At 36.8% G+C, this 19506-nt stretch overlaps 1 protein-coding gene across 1 annotated transcript in view; it reads right to left on the reverse strand.

Moving 5' to 3' along the window:
* AGMO (alkylglycerol monooxygenase) overlaps positions 1-19506 on the reverse strand; it is a 374417-nt gene that overhangs the window by 2931 nt on the left and 351980 nt on the right. The gene's annotated exons all lie outside the window — the stretch shown is intronic.

Raw genomic sequence — 19506 nt, forward strand, 5'->3', positions numbered from 1 at the left:
TTGTATCATTACTTAATTGGTTGCCTAGTATTATGACATGTGTGCATTTTAATTTTTTAACTAGTCTCTTAACATTTAATTAACATTAACATCGTGCCTTTTATCTTCTTCTTACAAACATTGCAATAAATATCAAGAAACTTGAGAAATTTGGGGGAAGGATTCATGCAACAAACATAAGCTGACTTTAAAGAATGACAGAAATTATGAAGAAATGAACTATCTCAAAGGTGGAGAAATACCCAGATATCTAAATAACTATCTCTGTGCCTTAGCACTATAGGCCACTTAAAAAACAAGTATTAAGGGCCTCGGATAACCTTAGATCTAACATTCATAACTACAACTCAACGAGGCAGTGATGTGCTCTTTTTGCAGGTTCCCACAGAAAGACAACATGCTAGAATGTTTTGTTCACTACAGCACAACTTAGAGCAGAAGCTCCAGATTGCATTTGTAAGTTGTTTGTAGTTAGTCTTCATTGTAACCCTGAGGGTGTCCCATCCCCCAGACATAAAAATAAAATAAGTGTTCATGTCCGCCCTTTGTGTACAAGACTGCCAACATTCCAGGCAGAGGTACCGACCTGTCCATAGAGGATATGACCCAAACATCAAGTGAATCTCAATAAGTACATTTAAATAAGTTGGGTGCATAGCATACCCTTCCAACTCAGCTTTCTTCCATAGCCAGCCCCGGGTTCAGGTTGAAGTTGGTGCTTAGGTACCTTCAGTCCCACAGAGAGTGTCACATGTGGGATTGCAGCAATCATTCTGTAGACCTCAGAATGGTGAGGTAAATTCAGTGATCATGCCTAGATGGACTCAAGCATCAAGACTTAAAGAACACCTGACATGTGACTCAGTTGGAGTGAAGGGTGACATTTGTTGACAGGCTAAGACTTTGATTGGTGGTTGAGTACACTTTTTTTCTAAAGTTCTAGTGAGAAAGAACCAGACGAGTTCCTCAAACCTCACTCCCAATGGATTTCGAGGGCTTAGCAAGCTGAGCTTCTCCATTGCTCTGGAAGTGTGAGGAAGAATTATGCTTATCCAGAATCCAGAATTGGTGAAGAGGAAGACAGAGGAGAAGGGTCAAGAACAGAGTCAAGAGTTGCAGAGACTGTGTGAGAGCTCAAGGAACAGGGCAGCACTCTGTTTCCTTCCCCTCATTTTCATTCATACGCAAACACTACCCAGTAAATATTTTATATCTGAAAAACCTTAGCATCACAAGTGATAGGCACAAATAACTTAACTGGGAAACAAATCTCAAAGATAAGGGTTTCTCAAGTAATTATATCTCATTCTATCTGCTTAAGACGTAAGATAATTCTTTATAGCTTCTTTTCCTGAACATATAATTTTCACTAAATCTATTTTCCTTATTGAAAGGTAAATACATTAAATAAATCAATTGAATATATTTATTAAAGTATATCTATTGAATATATTTACTGAAGTAAATTTATTTACTTGTATCACTCCAGAAAGCCCAAAGGCATGCCAGAAATGTATTTAAAGGACATTCCTATACAGATTTCTTGAAAACAAAAACAAAATACAAAGAAACAGTGTGGTATATATGATTTTATAGAAAGGGATAAAATGTCATCTACTTCTATGAACTAAATTGTCATTGCTTGGTACTTTATATAATATTTATTAATCTTTTTTATTTTTGAGATGGAGTCTCACACCATCGTCCAGGCTGGAATGCAGTAGCATGATCCTGGCTCACTGCAACATCCGCCTCCCAGGTTCAAGTGATTCTCTTGCCTCAGCCTCCTGAGTAGCTAGGATTACAGGCACCCACCACCATGCCTGGCCAATTTTTCATATTTATTTAGTAGAGACAGGGTTTCACCATGTTGGCCAGGCTGTTCTCAAACTCCTGACCTCGTGATTCACCCGCCTTGGCCTCCCAAAGTGCCGGAATTACAGGTGTGAGCCACCACGCCTGGCCTATAGGATTATTTAATCTTATAGCCACATTGATTTCTTATTATAGTATGAGTAAGACCTAGCCCCTGTAACGAAAGTCAAAATAAAATTGTGTATCTGTCCCTCGACCATCACGATAAGAATCAGAACGCAACTACAAATGAATAAGGCAAAGAAATGTGAATACAACACAATAAAAAGCTATAAATGAAATATAAAATAGGTAAGTATAAAGCTACTAAATTGCAGGACTAAACATTATAGAACCATGACCATTTACAATTAGTATGGTTAACAGAAAATGAGTTAAGGGATGAAAAGGAAGTTAGGAGCTTAAGTTTACAAATTCCCTTATTTTTACACAGCCAAGAGCCAACAGATATAAATTTGAAAATGTAAAGAAAAGTTACGTTTTTGTTCACATTTCTTCTGTATTTTCTTTTTTTTCCCTCTTAGGTTTGGTGGGATCTAATTTTTAGGAATTAATATATTTTAGGTAAAAAGCACCTATAAGTCAGTAATCCCTTTGATTTTTTTTTCAGTTTGTAAAATATTTACAAATTTCAGGTTATTTTAAATATATTTTAAATTTTAAGAGGACATGAGTATGATCCCATTTTATCTTTCTCTTTTATATCTGTTTAGAGATGTGAAAAGTCTGAGATGATGTTTGCAAAATATTGGGAACATGTTTCTTCATGGTAGCATTTGGGGGCTTGGTAGTTTGTTTTTTTGTATTTTTTGGTACTTCTACGTATTGAATTTGTAATTTCTAAAATTCACATATCCCCCAAATATGTAGATGTGTAAGTTAGATATAACTATAAATAATAGATAGAAACATGCACCATACCTTTTGTGTATACACATCCACAGATATGTAAATACATAAAGTCTAGAAAACTTAAGTTCACTGTTTTACCTGGGAGATGAGGAGTAGGAGTCTTAGAGGAAAAATGATCACTTTCACTCTGCATATACTATTTGTATTTGTAATGCATTCATATATTTCTTTTGAAATTTTTAATGTATAATTTCTAATTAAGAATAAAAATAAGTTAAATTTTAAGAAAGACACTTCTTAAAGTACCATCACAGGCTTGATTTTATCATATTGGTAAAAGCTCAAAGACAAAGATAGACTCCTTGGTACGCTCTCCAGTCCAGCTCAGGGTAGAGAAAACGTGAACTTTATAGGCTGTTTATCAGGAGTGTTTCCTCAGAATTGTGTGTGCTATATTCCCATAGAAATGCATGAGAGGTTATTTAGACACAAAACACCCTGTGTAGACCAAGCACTCTCAGATCTACTTAAAGACAGAATAGAGTAGTAGTTACATAATAAGTATACATACTTTACTGGGCATACACATATTTTAAATAAATTTGGGAAAAAACCTATAACATTCCACAAATATTTTTTTCTATGAAAAGGACATTCAAATATTGAATTCTTTTGGAAAGCATATTTTCTTTATATCTCATCAATCCAAATGATAAAAACAATTCAGAGTGCCTGACAGGCAAAACTTGACTATAAGCCAAACTTTATTCTTTTCTTTTACTAAAGTTCAAAAGTTTGAATATTGAATATCTAGAATGCATGAGTTTTAAAGAATATATCACTGTATGTGCAATAACAACTCCTGAATTTAAAAAGTTTTATAGGATTAAAAATCTGTCTGTTTTCAAGCAGAGAATGGTGCTATTAAAATGATTCATGTACTATACATTCATGATTTTTAATTTAAATTTGAGTTCCAAATTTAATTCATTTATACTGGCTTTCAAAAAGCAACATATCAATATATTCTTCAGCTTTTCCAATAGATGTCAGTAGCAAAAAAGAAAAGAGCTACTCTGTCTTCTAGTACAAAAGGGAATATAATTTCCTTTTCTTTTCAGTTTCATTTACTCTGTATTGCTGTCCCTAGTGTAAGCAGCAATCTGACAAACAAGAGTAGTTTTAACACACACAATGTTTATGATTTTGGGGGAAAATTCATGTAATTAATGTAGGGATTATGGTGTTTACAGTGGAAGAAAACAATAAACATCTGAACATTTTCCATATAATCCCTATTTCTTTTAGATACTTACTTATTTTTGACTCTTTTATTCTCTCTCTCCTATCAGTATAAGGTCTAATCTCGCCTCTTTTGTTTGTATCTCTCAATGATAATTCAACAAATGATTTTATGTCCAAAAAAATAGATTACATATTTCACATGGCACTTTAATCTTTAAAGCACAATATAATTTTTAAATGATAATAACATTAGTAGTTCTTGTCATCTATTCTCTTTTCACTGTTATAGAACTTTAATTTACTTTAAATAAAGCATCATATATAGATTAAATATTATTTATGAGGGTTTGCAAATTAATTCATCAACAAATATGGGATTCAAGGCTGAAGAAAATTGCAAATTGAAAATTTTGTTGAAAATGGGGAAGGCATTTCCTATGAAATTTGTATTACAGATCATCAGTATGCATTGAGTTCTAATAAACTTTAATATGTCATATACATCACAGAGCAGATTTATTACTGATGCATGAAACTTCAGAATCAAGATCACAAGGAAGAAATAATACCTTCATATACAAAGAGTAGCAATGTAATGGCGTTGGGAGCAATCGTTAACAAAATTTACATCATGTCTGCCACTTTTTTAAAAATTGCTGTCATTACACTAATCTAAATTTATCTTTTCCTATTTTTATACTTCAAGATTTATAATGACCTAATTTGTCAAAAGTAAAATGAAAAACAGACACAAACAGTCATTATTTACATTTCCTTTCACTGTGATTGCAGCATCAAAAAGTTTTTTATCCTGTTTCTTCAGGCTTTGTTCCTTTTTTTCTCTGCAAAATGATGAAGACAGGAATAGAGATGGACTAAAAGACAAGCCATGTTCAAGTTTCTGATCTACAACTGACTCCGTTTTTTCCATGAACATGTAAATATGCCAACTTTTTAGGATTAGAACTGAATATGTAAAGAAATGTTTCTTGTTTGCAATCAGAAAGGATATTTTATACAATGTTTGGGGGCAGACAAGTTTTACTATTCACTTTATCTCAAGAGAAACCACAACATGAGAATATTTTTCCCCAGCTTTGTTATTTGATAAATAAAAATAATAGATATTCAACAAGGTGTATAATGTGATGACTGGATATACTTACACATTGTATAATGGTTACCAAAATCAAATTAATTAGCACGTCCTTCATTAAACTTATTTAGGTACCAGTTGGATGGGGGCACTTAAGCAAATTTGTATTACTAAATTTCAAGTAAACAATACAGAATTATTAGCTATAGTCAACATATTGTACATTAGATCCCCAGAACGTATTTATATTAAAACTGAATATCTGTACCATTTAAGAGAGAAATTTTAGTGTTACTGAAATCACAGGCTCTGACAGAATTTTCAGGATGCTATACACAAGTAAACAGAAATGTAGACAATAGTTTCTGGGACCAAGAGTCAAAAAGACATGGGTTCTTAACGACTTACCACTGGTTACCCATGAGACCAAGACATGTCATTTAATCTTTCACAACTAGGTCTCTCATTCTTGCCTAGCAGATAAACTTATTGTGAAGGTATTTTTAAAGAACTTCATAAACATAAAAAGGTAATACAAATTGAATGCTTTTAAAATAAGGAGAGGAAAAACCATGATTTAAAAACATTTTTGATGGATCTAGATTACTTTTACAGATGAGAGAACACATCTGTTCTTTCCAAATTCTTAGAAACTAAAGGGCACAACTACATTGCTTTTAATGAGGAGACGTCTTTGCATTTGAAACATATCAAAAAAAATTTAAAATAAAGAACATATTAGACATAATGAAAATATAGTTTTTTGTTTGCACAAACAAACATCTCTCTGGTCTTTATTTTTTTCTTTAAATTAGCTGCTTTTAGTTTTATCAAAGATAAAACAACCTCGCAGCCCATCAACACTTCTGTTCTTCCAGAACAACTACTCTTGCTGTTTTCTGGTTTTAGTTCCCGTTGTTTGTACCTCAATCTCTCATTTTTTTGAAACACTTTTTTTTTTTTAATTTACAAAACGTGGCTATTGTCTGATTTCTTCTTCTGATAGGAAAGTTACAAGTTCACATGTTACCCAGTACACTTCTTAAACCTCTGCTTTTTAGCCATTTGCCATAAATAGCATGTCTTAACTCTTACTCTGCAAAATAGAAAATATTAGATTTTCTATTATTCTCTTCACTTTTTAAATCCCCTTCCAACTTTCCTGCTTATCGATAAAAACTCCACTTTTATAATTCTAAAGTAAATATAAATACTCTCCATTCAAAAGACACAGTTATATTGTCTACTATTTCTATTAAGAGATTTATTTATTTATTTATTTATTTTTATTTATTTATGTTTTTTTAGATGAAGTCTCACTCTGTTACCCAGGCTGGAGTGCAGTGGCACGATCTTGGCTCACTGCAACTTCCACCTCCCAGGTTCAGCAATTCTCCTGCCTCAGTCTCCTGAGTAGCTGGGATTACAGGCACGTGCCACCACGTCCAGCTAATTTTTGCATTTTTAGTAGAGATGACATTTCACCACATTAGTCAGGCTGGTCTCGAACTCCTGACCTCGTGATCCACCCACCTGGGCCTCCCAAAGTGCTGGGATTACAGGCGTGAGCCACTGTGCCTGGCCTCTATTGAGAGATTCTTAAAGGTAAAAATCAATAAAGAATTTTTACTATATAATGACATTGCTTTCTTTCATGAGTCCAATGGCCACCCTATGTCTCGATAAAAAATGTTTGGGACACAAATTAAAATAAATTTTCATTACATATCCCAATAAATAGTCAATTATTCCCAATGTCCTAATTATATTATTTGTTTTATGTATTCCACTCTTCTCACCCCTCCTCAGCCTACAGAAGTCTTTCCTGTTCAATCCCTGTTAGTAGTACTTAGCATTACTCCGGGACATCCTGGTACCGCCTTTTTGGAGGAGTCGAATATACTATTCCTGCCTTACCATCTCCTCTTTCTTTTTTTATTCATTGTTTGGCCAGAATGTGTCCTCAAACAACTCTCTAAGAAGGGAATTTTTCAGAGAAATATTCTGAGTCATTGCATGACTAAAATATCTTGATTCTAACTACTGACTTCATTGATAGATTGGCCGATACAGAATGCTCAGTTAAACTTCCTTTTCTCTCAGGCCTTTGAAGGCATTATTGCAATGCTTCCCTGCAGAGTAATGCTTTTGAGAAGTCTGAAACTCATTTACTGCATCATCTGTCTTTCCCTCTGGAAACACTTGGTTCCTTAGTGCATGGAAGTCTCATGGTGATGTGTCTGGTTGTAGATCTCTTTTAGTTGTTTTTGTTGTGCTGTTTGTATAAGTCAGTGTTTATCTTTTGTTTTGCTGCATTTTTTTCCTGTATCTGGTGTTTTTTAGTGCCTCTTTCCATCTGAGATAGAGTCTCTAATAAAAATGACTGTATGTACTTGGTATATAAGCCCAGCTTCTTGATTCCCACACTTAGATTTTAGGGCGGGGAAGAGGAGAGTTATATAACATTTTGCACGTAGTAAATATGAGAATGTAGGAGGCTTTCTTCTAGTTTTAGTTTTATTTTTAGTCCATTTTCTGCTGTTATCACAGAATACTACCATCTGGTAATTTATTTATTTTTTTAAGTTTACTTGGCTTATGTTTCTGGAGGCTGGGGAGTTCAAGACCATGGCATGAGCATCTGGCAAAGGTCATCAAGTGACAGGAAATGGCAGGCAGAAGGACAGAGGGGCACTCAAGAATGTGAGGCAGAAGAAATCAGGCAGAACCTGTCCTTTTATGAGGAGCCCATTCCTGTGCTAATGGCATTAATTTATTCATGAGGACAGAGCCCTCATGACCTAATCACCTTTTAATGGTCTCATTTCTTAATGCTGTGACAATGACAGATTTCAATGTCATGTTTGGTGGGGCCATTTGAACCATAGCATTCCTTCCAAAACTCGTGTCCTTCTCACATGTAAAATACATTCATCCATCACAATAGAGGCCATCGCATCATTTAGGAGCCATCGCAACAGCCCCCAAAAGCTCAACTTGTTCCAGCATCAAACCCGAAGTCCAGAGTCCAGAGTCTCATATGAATCAAAAATGCTGAGACTGAAGGCACTCTCTGTCCTGAGACAAATTTCCTCCAGCTGTGAGCCTGTGAAATGCAATTATCTACTTCCAGAAGATAATGATGGGACAGTCATTGGATAGACATTCCCAATCTGAAAGTGAGAGCTATGGAAGAAGGAAGGGATGACTTGTCTCAAGTAAATCAAAAACCCAAAAGGGAAAGCAATATATATATATTTTTTTTCTGGGATAACAAGCGTGAGCCACTGTGCCCAGCTGTCCTTTTTATTAAATACATTTTGCATGACCAAGTAGTTGTTTACAACTATTTATCTAGTAAACCAATAACTTACAGTTTTTTTAAAAAAGACTTAATGGGTAGCACGGAATTATTCATGAAGGAAAAGCAATACTAAGTCTTAGAGCTTGAGAATAATCTCCTTTGACTTCATTTCCTCAATTCTGGGAACATGCTGGGGCAGTGGTGGGGCACTGAGGTCTCAGGCAGCCCTACCCCTGCAGTTGCAGTGGCTCAGCTCAAAATTTCTCCCTCCTGGGTTGAAGTTTCATACTTATAACTCTGCATTTCTGGAGTCTCAGAGAAAACTCTACTCTCGTGACTCCAGGAGGCACTGCCCTAACGGAGACTCTGTGGTGTCTCTGCTCCTGCAGCAGGTTTCTACCTGAAACCCCAGGCTATATGTGACATCATTTGAAATCCAGTTGGCGGCGGCTATACCACAGAGGTTTTGCCTTCTTTGAGCCTGCAAAATTATCGACCGATAGACACCGCCATGACTTTGACCTTCCAGAGCAGGAGATCAAGCCACACTCAAGCTCACTTGCTTTCCCTTTTGGATTTTTGACTTACTTAAGTCATCCCTTCCTTCTTGCATAGCTCTCACTTTCAGAACAGGAATGTATATCCTATGACACTCCCACCATTATATTCTGAAAGTAGATAATTTGATATCACAGGCTCACAGCTGGAAGAAGTTTGTCTCAGGACAGAGAGTGACTTTAGTCTCACCCATTTTTGATTCAGATGAAACTCTGGACTTTGGGTTTGATGCTGGAACGAGTTGAGATTTGGGGGCTATTGTGATGGCTCCTAATCGATGCGATGGCCTCTACTGTGATGAATGAATGTATTTTATATGTGAGAAGGACATGAGTTTTGGAAGGAATGCTGTGGCTCAAATGTCCCCACCAAATGTGACATTGAAATCCGCCATTGTTCTATGAGGTTTTTTTTGTTCTGTGCTAGAATGAGGGGAGGAGAGTCCCAAGATGGCTCTGGGTGGCAAAACTATGAAGCATTCTCTGGGACCATCCCCAAAAACTATTTTGGTTTCCCAAAGCTCTGGGTTTGTGATGGGAGGAAAGCCTCCACAATGTTTGAAATGCCTTCGGGGTCTTTATTTTATCATCGTGATGAATAACACCTGGCCCTCTTCTACCCACAGTAATCTCTTTAGCAAAAGGCTGCTTACCACACCTCTAGTGTTCTCTCTTGAATGTACATTTTTATGTAGTCTGGCTGCAAATTCTCTAAATCTTTCTGCTTTGCTTCCCTTTTAATTATAAGTAAACTCTTTAAGTTACTTCTTTGCTCTGGCATTTCACCGTATGCAATAAAAGTCACCATATAGCAGTCTGAATACTTTGCTACTTAGATACTTTTTTCATCTGATATTCCAGTTCATCACTCTTCAATTCTGCATTTCATAAAGTCCTAGAACATGAACACAATTCTGCCAAGGTCTTTCCTATTTTGTAGTAAGAATAGTCTTTATTCTAATTTTTAATACTTTGTTCATTTATGGCAAGGTCTGAGACTTCACCAGAATGTCCTTTCTATCCATTGCTACCATCTTTTTATTTTATTTTATTTTATTTTTGAGATGGAGTTTCTCTCGTTACCCAGGCTGGAGTGCAATGGCAATGGCATGGTCTCGGCTCACTGCACCCTCAACCTCCTGGGTTCAGGTAATTCTCCTGCCTCAGCCTCCTGAGTAGCTGGGATTACAGGCACGTGCCACTATGCCCAGCTAATTTTTTGTATTTTTAGTAGAGACGGGGTTTCACCATGTTGACCAGGATAGTCTCGATCTCTTGACCTCATGATCCACCCGCCTCGGCCTCCCAAAGTGCTGGGATTACAGGTGTGAGCCACTGCGCCCGGCCGTCTACCACCATTTTGGCCATGACCACTTAAATGATCTAAGAAGATTTAGACATTCCCTACCCTGCTCTTCTTCCGAGCCTTCACTATAATTGCGCTTCATGCTTTATTCACAGCAACCTAGGCTTTTTCTAGTCTGTTTCACCAAATTCTTCCAGCCTCTATCCATTACCCATTTCCAAAGCTGCTTCCACATATGCGGGTGTGTGTAACAGCAGCAGCCCTACTTCTCAGTACTTCTTTTCTGTTTTAGTTCATTCTCTGTTGATCACAGAATATCACAAACTGGGTCATTTGAAAAGAAAAGTTTGTTTGGCTCACAGTTCTAGAGACTAGAAAGCCCAATAGCAGGGCACCAGCATCTGGCAAGTGTCATCCTATGATGGAAGGCAGCAAAAAAGGGTGAAAAGGCTCACAAGCAAGGGAGACATAGACAAAACCAGGTTGAATTTATGAATTCAGCTCCTCTTATGCGAAGTCCACTCCCATGATAATGAACCCACTTCCTCAGTAATAGCATTAACCTATTCATGAGGGTAGATCCCTAATGACATAATCACCTCTTAAAGGTTCCACCTCTAAATACTGTTACAAAGGCAATTAAATTTCAACTTGAGTTTTGGAGAAGACAATCAAACCATAGTAGGTACGGATTCCTAAATTATTCAGAGTTCATTAGAGAAGAATTCTCACTTTTCCTTCCTTAAGGAGGTATCACCTGGCTATTAACATTTTATGTTAAGTATAGAGAGGTCTTTGACATAAAATTTCAATTGATTGTTATTTTAATGTCCACATTTTATTCCTACTTTCTATTCCTATCAACAGAGATTCTTTAGGGACAAAACTACTTTCTCCTGAGGTAGAGCTCCTTTTACTTGCATTCTTCACTGGACCCAAATGGAAGTACTTTACCAGTCACTAACCATCTATGAATTGGCTGTCTAACTTCCAAGAAGCTTCTATCTTTCTAATCATTTCCCTCTTATTCTACTCTTATTCTATTATTTGTTGTAGGTACACATATTTTATTCCATTGCTCTTAATGCCATAGGTTTTCAGAAGATGAGGAGATAAGCTGATAGATTCAATGTATTATATATGCAACCTAAACCTGGTGTCTTCCCTTGTTCCTTCTTTAATATTCACTACAATGGAAACATTCTAGACATTTTGGGAATATTATTTTTGAGGGTAGTGTTTTGTTCTGATCTGCTTTATATAGTTTTAGTAGTTACGACTCCTGAGAAAGCAAACAAGAAATAGTTTTACTGCATTGATACTGGATGATATAGAACTCAGGGATTTCCAAAGGGTTTAAGGGTGTTGCAGATAAAATTTATAATCTATTGGTATAGATGAAACATATAGTGTGCACTCATACTGATAGCAGCATTATTCACAATAGCCAAAATATGGAAGCAACGCAAGGGTCCACCCACAGATGAAAGGACAAATGGAATTTGGTATGTACATAAGGAATATCGTTCAGACCTGAAAAAGAAGGGAATTCTGATACGTGAATAAATCTTAAAAAATTACGCTAAGTGAAATAAGAACTGTGTACATACAAACAGTTCGAATGATAAATTTTATCTTAAATATTGTACCACAATAAAAAAATTACTAGAACATATTTAATAACACACTTTATTTTATTTACTTATTTTATTTGTTTTTTTTGGCAGGGGGCATATGTCACTCTGTTGCCTAGGCTGGAGTATAGTGGCACATTCTCAGCTCACTGCAACCTCTGCCTCCTGGGCTCAAGAGATCTTTCCCACCCCAGCCTCTCCAGTAGCTGAGACTACAGGTGTGCACCACCACTCCTGGCTAATTTTTGTATTTTTGGTAGAGACGGGGTTTCACCATGTTCCCCAGGCTGGTCTAGAACTCCTGAGTTCAAACGAACCACCTGACTTGGCCTCGCAAAGTTCTGGGATTACAGGCATGAGCCACTGTGCCCAGCCTCAATAACAAACTTTGTATTTGTGTGTTCTCGCATTGCTATAAATACCTGAAATAGGGTAACTTATAAGGAAAACAGATTTAATTGGCTCATGGTTCTGCAGGCTGTAGGAAGCATAGTGGCTTCTGGGGAGGCCTCAGGAAACTGTCAATTATGGTGCAAGATAAAGGGGAAGCAGGCACATCTCACCTGGCCAGACAGGATGAAGAGAGAGTGGAGGAAGGTGCTACACACTTAAAAAAAAAACCTTATTTTGTGAGAACTCTATCATGAGAACAATATCAATGGAGGAAATCCCCCTGCATGATTAAATCACCTCCTACCGGGCCCCACCTTCAACACTGGGTATTACAATTTGACATGAGATTTGGACAGGAATACAACTGCAAACCATATCACACTTCTTGTTTCAATTATACTTTTTAATTTTTTTTATCATGATGGCATATATTAGCAATTAAGGAGGGATCTTCCTTTGTATGCCTATTCTATCCTCTTAATATCTTTCTCTTGCACCATTTTGATTTTAAAGAAAATAAAATTTTCTCATTTCCAAAACCCACACAACTGAAAGGAGATTCAGGTACAGGGATCTTAACTAACATTCACCATGCACTATCCATTCTGCAGGGCGAAAGAACAATAGACAAGTTATTTGAAGTTTGCAAGTATTCATTTTTTTTATTACCTATCATAATATTCTGGTACCATTTACAATAGAGAAAAATGTTAATTTTATGATTAATATGAACCACTGTTCTCGAAAAAAGCAGGCAATTTTATCAATTGCATCCTCACTTAAACAGCATTTTTTTGCAGGTGGTCTTTGGCTTTCAATTCAGTAACATAAGATTCTAGAGTCAGCACTCTGGGTTCTTCTTCAGATTCTTACATTTAGTGACCATTTGACTTTTAGAAAGTTGCTTACACTCTCTAAGGCTCAGTTTCCACAACTACGAAATGGAGGTAATCGCTACTTAAGAGGGTCAATGTGAGGATTCAGTGAGTTAAGGCACATGACAATTAACTGGTAATCCGCACTATCTATTACCTTTTTAGGTCAAACTGCAACTAGAGAAAATTAAGGCTTTAAGCATCAAATAGTTCTATTCAAATAAAAAAATATAAAATTATTATTATTATTATTATTATTATTATTATCTGAGACAGAGTTTACCTCTTGTTGCCCAGGCTGGAGTACAATGGCACAATTTCAGCTAACCACAACCTCCGCCTCCCAGGTTCAAGCAATTCTCCTGTCTCAGCCTCCAGAGTACCTGAGATTACAGGAATGTGCCACCACCCTCGGCTAAGTTTTTGAATTTTTAGTAAAGACAGGGTTTCTCCATGTTGGTCAGGCTGGTCTTGAACTTCTGACCTCAGGTGATCACCCACTTAAGCCTCCCAAAGTGCTGAGATTACTACAGGCGTGAGCCACTGTGCCTGGCCTATAACAAAATACTTTTAATGTCATGAGGGGCTAAACAAAGACAACATAAGAGTTTTATTTTTGTATAAAATGTAAGGAAGAGGTCCAGTTTCAGCTTTCTGTATATGGCTGGCCAGTTTTCCCAACACCATTTATTGAAGAGGGAATCCTTTCCCCATTGCTTGCTTTTGTTGAGATTGTCAAAGGTCAGATGGTTGTAGATGTGCGGTGTTATTACTGAGGCCTCTGTTCTGTTCCATTGGTCTATAACTCTGTTTTGGTACCAGCCCCATGGATTAAAGATTTATACATAAGACCTAACACTAAAAAAAAACCCTAGAAGATAACCTAGGCAGTACCATTCAGGATATTGACATGGACAAGGATTTCATGAATAAAACACCAAAAAAAAAAATGGTAACAAAAACCAAAATAGACAAATGAGATCTAATTAAACTAAGAGCTTCTGTACAGCAAAAGAAACAATCATTAGAGTGAACCAGCAACCAACAGAATGGGAAAACATTTTTGCAATCTACCCATCTGACAAAGAATCTACAAAAAATTTAAACAAATGTACAAAATAAAAAAAAAACCTTGTCAAAAAGTGGGTGAAGTATATGAACAGACACTTTTCAAAAGAAGACATTTACATAGCCAAAAAACGTATGAAAAAAAGCTCATCACCACTGGTCATTTGAGAAACGGAAATCAAAACCACAATGAGGTACTATTTTATGCCAGTTAGAATGGCAATCATTAAAAATCAGGAGACAACAGATGCTGCAGAGGATGTGGAGAAACAGTAAATGAGTTTAACCATTGTGGAAGATACTGTGGTGAGTCCTCAAGGATCTAGAAATAGAAATACCACTTGACCCAGCAATCCCATTACTGGGCATATATCCAGAGGATTATAAATCATTCTATTATAAAGACACATGCACACGTGTGTTTACTGCGGCACTGTCGACAATAGCAAAGACTTGGAACCAACCTAAACGCCCATCAGTGATAGACTGGATAAAGAAAATGTGGCACACATACACAGTGGAATACTATGCAGCCATAAAAAGGATGAGTTCATGTCCTTTGAAGGGACATGGATGAAGCTGGAAACCATCATTCTCAGCAAACCAACACAAGAACAGAAAACCAAACACTGCATGTTCTCACTCAAAAGTGGATGTTGAACAATGAGAACACATGAACGCAGGGATGGAAATATCACACACAGGGGCCTGTTGTGGGGGTGGGGTGCTAGGGGAAGGATAGCAGGGAGTGGGGGGATTGGGGAGGGATAGCATTAGGAGAAATACCTAATGTAGATGATGGGGTGTTGGATGCAGCAAACCACCATGGCACATGTATACCTATGTAACAAACCTGCATGTTCAGCCCATGTACCTCAGAACTTAAAGTATAATAAATAATTTTTTTTAAAAAAGAGTTTTAATAATTCTGGTTTGTTAAACACATAAAATTTGATAACTGTCCCTTCCTACACACAGTTTTCTATAAAGTAATTGTTTATTGTTAAGCACATTTTAATTAGACAAAAAAACTCAACATGTTTAAATAACTAAAAAGAATATCTCCTGGAAAAGCAGCCTTTTCTTTAATTTAATCTCTTCATCTCCATCAATCAAAATATTTTAACAAATACCATATACTCAATATATATCAAAAGTCTCAAGGTAAATTCTCAAAAACCAGAGTGCCCATTTGAACTTCAATTTTTAAAACTTTAAAAGAAATTAAAATGTCATCTTTCTTTGTTAAAAAAAAAAAAAAGTAAAGAAAGGCAGGAAGACAGGAAGGCAGAGGGAGGGAGGGAGGGAAGTAGAGAAAGAAGAAAGGAAGTTTAAGGGAGTCATGAAGCTATAATTGAACTGTGTTACTGTGCAAGAACATTTTCTACAATGTAATAGTGGCATTGATAGCAAAACAAAAATCTTTTCTTTTAATGTCTTTCAGAATATAAAGAAAAAATATTTTATAATGTTAAAAGTTATGGAAGTTTTTTATATTCATATTCTAATACAGCCTACTTTTTTATATAAACTACCTTCGAAAAGGCAATCATCTTATTTAATGTTCCATTTCAGTTAAATATTGATTTTAACTAATTTTATTGTACTGTCTTTCAGAAAAATAAATATGAACTAAAAGGTGTAATACATTTGAATTAGAAAATCTAAAGTAATTGTTTTACTGGCTATTTTATTTACCCGTCTAGTTTTGACAGTAAATACATTAGGTTTTAAATTTGTTCTAACTTTAGAACAAATACTTGTCCAAAAAACTACCTATGAACCTATTGCTGTTTCTGGTAGGTAAATGCACGAGGTCTAAGATCCCTGAACAAGCTTGTTGTCTCCTAAACCACGCACTTTGGTACTAGGTGATCTATGGCTCTAGGCTAAGTGGTTCTTTTATGGAAAACTATGGGGCTTCTGTCTCCTGACTGCCAGTCTGCATTTCAAAGAGGCAGCCCTGCCCATGGAGGCCCAGAGGCCACGTGTGAACCAGAAGGAGAGAAGGCAGATGATTTGTCTGAAAACTTAATCATAGCCAGCCTTAGAACTTTTCATTTGAAGATTGGAGTCCAAAACCCCAGCTCACTAAGGCACTGAACCACAGGTGAGCAGTGAACATCACAATCTATAAAGAATTTGTGTCTTGTTTTCTAACAGAATAAGGTTAATAGATTTTCAGGGCCACTGTATTTGATACTTATTAAATTGGCCTAGTATCAAAATTAATTAAGCAGTTTCCAAAAGTTCGAGATTTGCTTTCTTCCCATCCAATCTTCTAAGTATAGCTCTGCCCCATATGATTTTCAAACTCTGTATACTGAATTTTAATTATCTTCCTACAAAAGCTATTTCGTGGGCAGGATGTCTAGTTATATATGCTGTAGACTAAATCAAATTGACCCACAAAGCTCATCTGTGAGCATTTGATAGGTATATAAATATTCTTGTCACTCTCAATACCTTGACCATTATAGTCAGAGACTCTCCCCTTTATTGAAAAAGTGACTCTAAGGCTGGTTGTTGTTTCAGTAATTTCTGTTGGTAATAAGCTACTTTGTAAAGCTTTCTTCATGAGTTCCAGAGAGCATTTGGCTTCAAGCGTTTTTGGTCAGTTTTGATTGAATGCAGATTGCAGGATTGTTTTGCTAGACCACATTACTCTTTCAAATGTTTCTTCAGTAGTCGCATATTACTTTCTAATGATAATCATTTGCAATTCCAGAGCCCTTTTGGCTCCTGATGTTTTACAGTGAATTTCCCCAGAATCCATCTCTGTCTTCACCGTGCTTCCCTCTGGGTTGAGAGTAGGCCTGTAGCTCCTAGTCTTTCGCAAGGCCATGTTAACAAATGGCTGCAAAGAATGAGTAGGAAGAAACCCATGAAAACACCCAACTTAGGCTCTATAGAGGGTGATGTGCAAAGCAGAATGTTTCTCATAGTTGCAGAAGGAAAGAATTCTGAGAGCATGCTATGAATTCTATTTCATTGACATTTAAAAATTGTTTTTAATATAAATTTTATAGCTCTTAGACTTCTTATGTAACCCAAGAGGTAAACTAAAGGTTAGGCAATTCAGTTGGACGTTTGGACCTAGCCAGCTCCCAGATTTTCTTTCATTGTCTGCCGCCACCGCCCCCACATGCTTCCTTCTCACTCCACTTCTGGTGGTCCCAGCACACTCTGCAGATGTTTCTCCCACACAGTGGAAACATTCCCTAATGTGTCCGTAGACTTCCAGGCTTGGCTCATATGGGAAAAGGAAAAAAGTGGAGAGAAAGAATAAGTTTCTGGATTGGTCTTATTTCCTTTCGTGCCTTTCAAAAGTGCTGAAATAGAGAAGAAATTTAATTTAGACCTATTCACCTTTCCCACGCTGCTAGCCATGGAAGTGGTTTATTAAGTCATTTTCTTTTTAATTTAAAAAGGTAAAGAAATACATAAATGAAACATCATTCAGTCTTTCAGATGTCTCAAGGTAACTATCTGACATTAGAAAATTTTATAGAATTGTGTCTATGTTTCTTGTTTTTCAAATAAGAGTTGCTATAAAAGCATCAGTGACTTGGAAAATTAGAGCATATATTGTTTATTCCACAGAAAGCTTAAATGCTGCATCCTCTAATTGTCCAATTTTTCCAGAAGAGATATTCTTCCCTGTTTGTACGTTGCATATGGGACACTATTATGCTGAAAAAGCAGGACTCGTAGATAACAAAGGAAAATAACGATTTTAATTTCCTCCATTGCCTCTCCACCCTCTCTGTAGAGCTGTCTCTTTGTCCTTGGGATGACGTCTTGGGCAGCAGTTGCATTTTACATGTTCTTTGACAAAAATCCTTTTATCACCTTAGTCATACAAAAATATTCTCCATTCACAAATTCGCATGACAAGAGTCCATATCTGAAAAGCGAACTTCGTAACAGTTTTTCCCTCTCCAGTATCACTCCTTCCCCAATTTGCCCTGCTGCCAGTTGGAAGCATGCACTTAATATTTGCAAGTGTACATGAGACAGTGTGTGTGGGTCTGTGTTGTGTGTTGGGAATTTGGTCTTGGTGTCTCTTTACTGTGTTACATCTTCCTTCTCTCCTGAAGCCCAGAGCTCATTCGCCATGCAGGTAGAGGGGAGGAGATGAGTCAAGAAAGGGCTTTTATCACTACCACTGATTTTCAGACTGTTTTCCTCTTGTCTTGTTGGTGTTTGAAGCTAAACCCCCATTAGGATCTCTTGCACAAATTCTTGGCAAGGGTCAACTTCGCCCCCTGATGCATCTGGTTCCAACCTCACACCAGCATCTAGCTTTAAATCTTAACAGTGCTCAACTGACATTTTGACTTTCCAGATACCTTACCTCTGATCTCATACTCACTGTCCCCTTTTACTCCATGGGAAACTTGCAAATGAGACTCATTGCAATGAATAAGGTCACTTCCCAAATGCAGCCACTGGCCACTTGGCTAGACAGATACGGGTCAAACAGAGGTTCACAAAGAAGGACAAAAACTTCAATGGATGAAAAGTATGGATTTTATTGACCTTTCTGCAGCCCCAGTTGCCAGAAAGTCCAGGTTTGAATTTAGCAGTCCTATTACTAGTTGTACGACTTTGAACAAACTACTTAAGTCTCATTCAGTTTTCTCAGCCAAGAAAAGGCCATATTACTATCTATCTCATAAGGGTATTATGAGGATCATATGAGTTAATGAATGTAAAATACTAAGAAGAATACCTGGCACATAGTAAGTGCTATGTAAGATTTCATGTCCGTTACTGCACTTGTCAGAGTATAGTAATATATCCATTACCGTACTTGCAGTAAACATAAGTATATTGTCAATAAGAATGTGAGTCTGTAATTAAAGAGAGATTCGTGGACAAGATATATGCTTTTGGTTAGCATATATCAGCCTATAGAAATGGTTAGTATTATGAGATTAGATGATAACACCTAAGAAGTAAGAGTAGACAATTAAGAATTTTCGGCCGGGCACGGTGGCTCAAGCTTGTAATCCCAGCACTTTGGGAGGCTGAGGCGGGTGGATCACGAGGTCGAGAGATCGAGACCATCCTGGTCAACATGGTGAAACCCCGTCTCTACTAAAAAAAAAAAAATACAAAAAATTAGCTGGGCATGGTGGCGTGTGCCTGTAATCCCAGCTACTCAGGAGGCTGAGGCAGGAGAATTGCCTGAGCCCAGGAGGCGGAGGTTGCGGTGAGCCGAGATTGGCCATTGCACTCCAGCCTGGGTAACAAAAAAAAAAAAAAAAAAAGAATTTTCAAGCATTAAGTTCTAAA

This window comes from Saimiri boliviensis, chromosome 10, assembly GCF_048565385.1.
Source record: "Saimiri boliviensis isolate mSaiBol1 chromosome 10, mSaiBol1.pri, whole genome shotgun sequence".
Classification (NCBI taxonomy): domain Eukaryota; kingdom Metazoa; phylum Chordata; class Mammalia; order Primates; family Cebidae; genus Saimiri; species Saimiri boliviensis.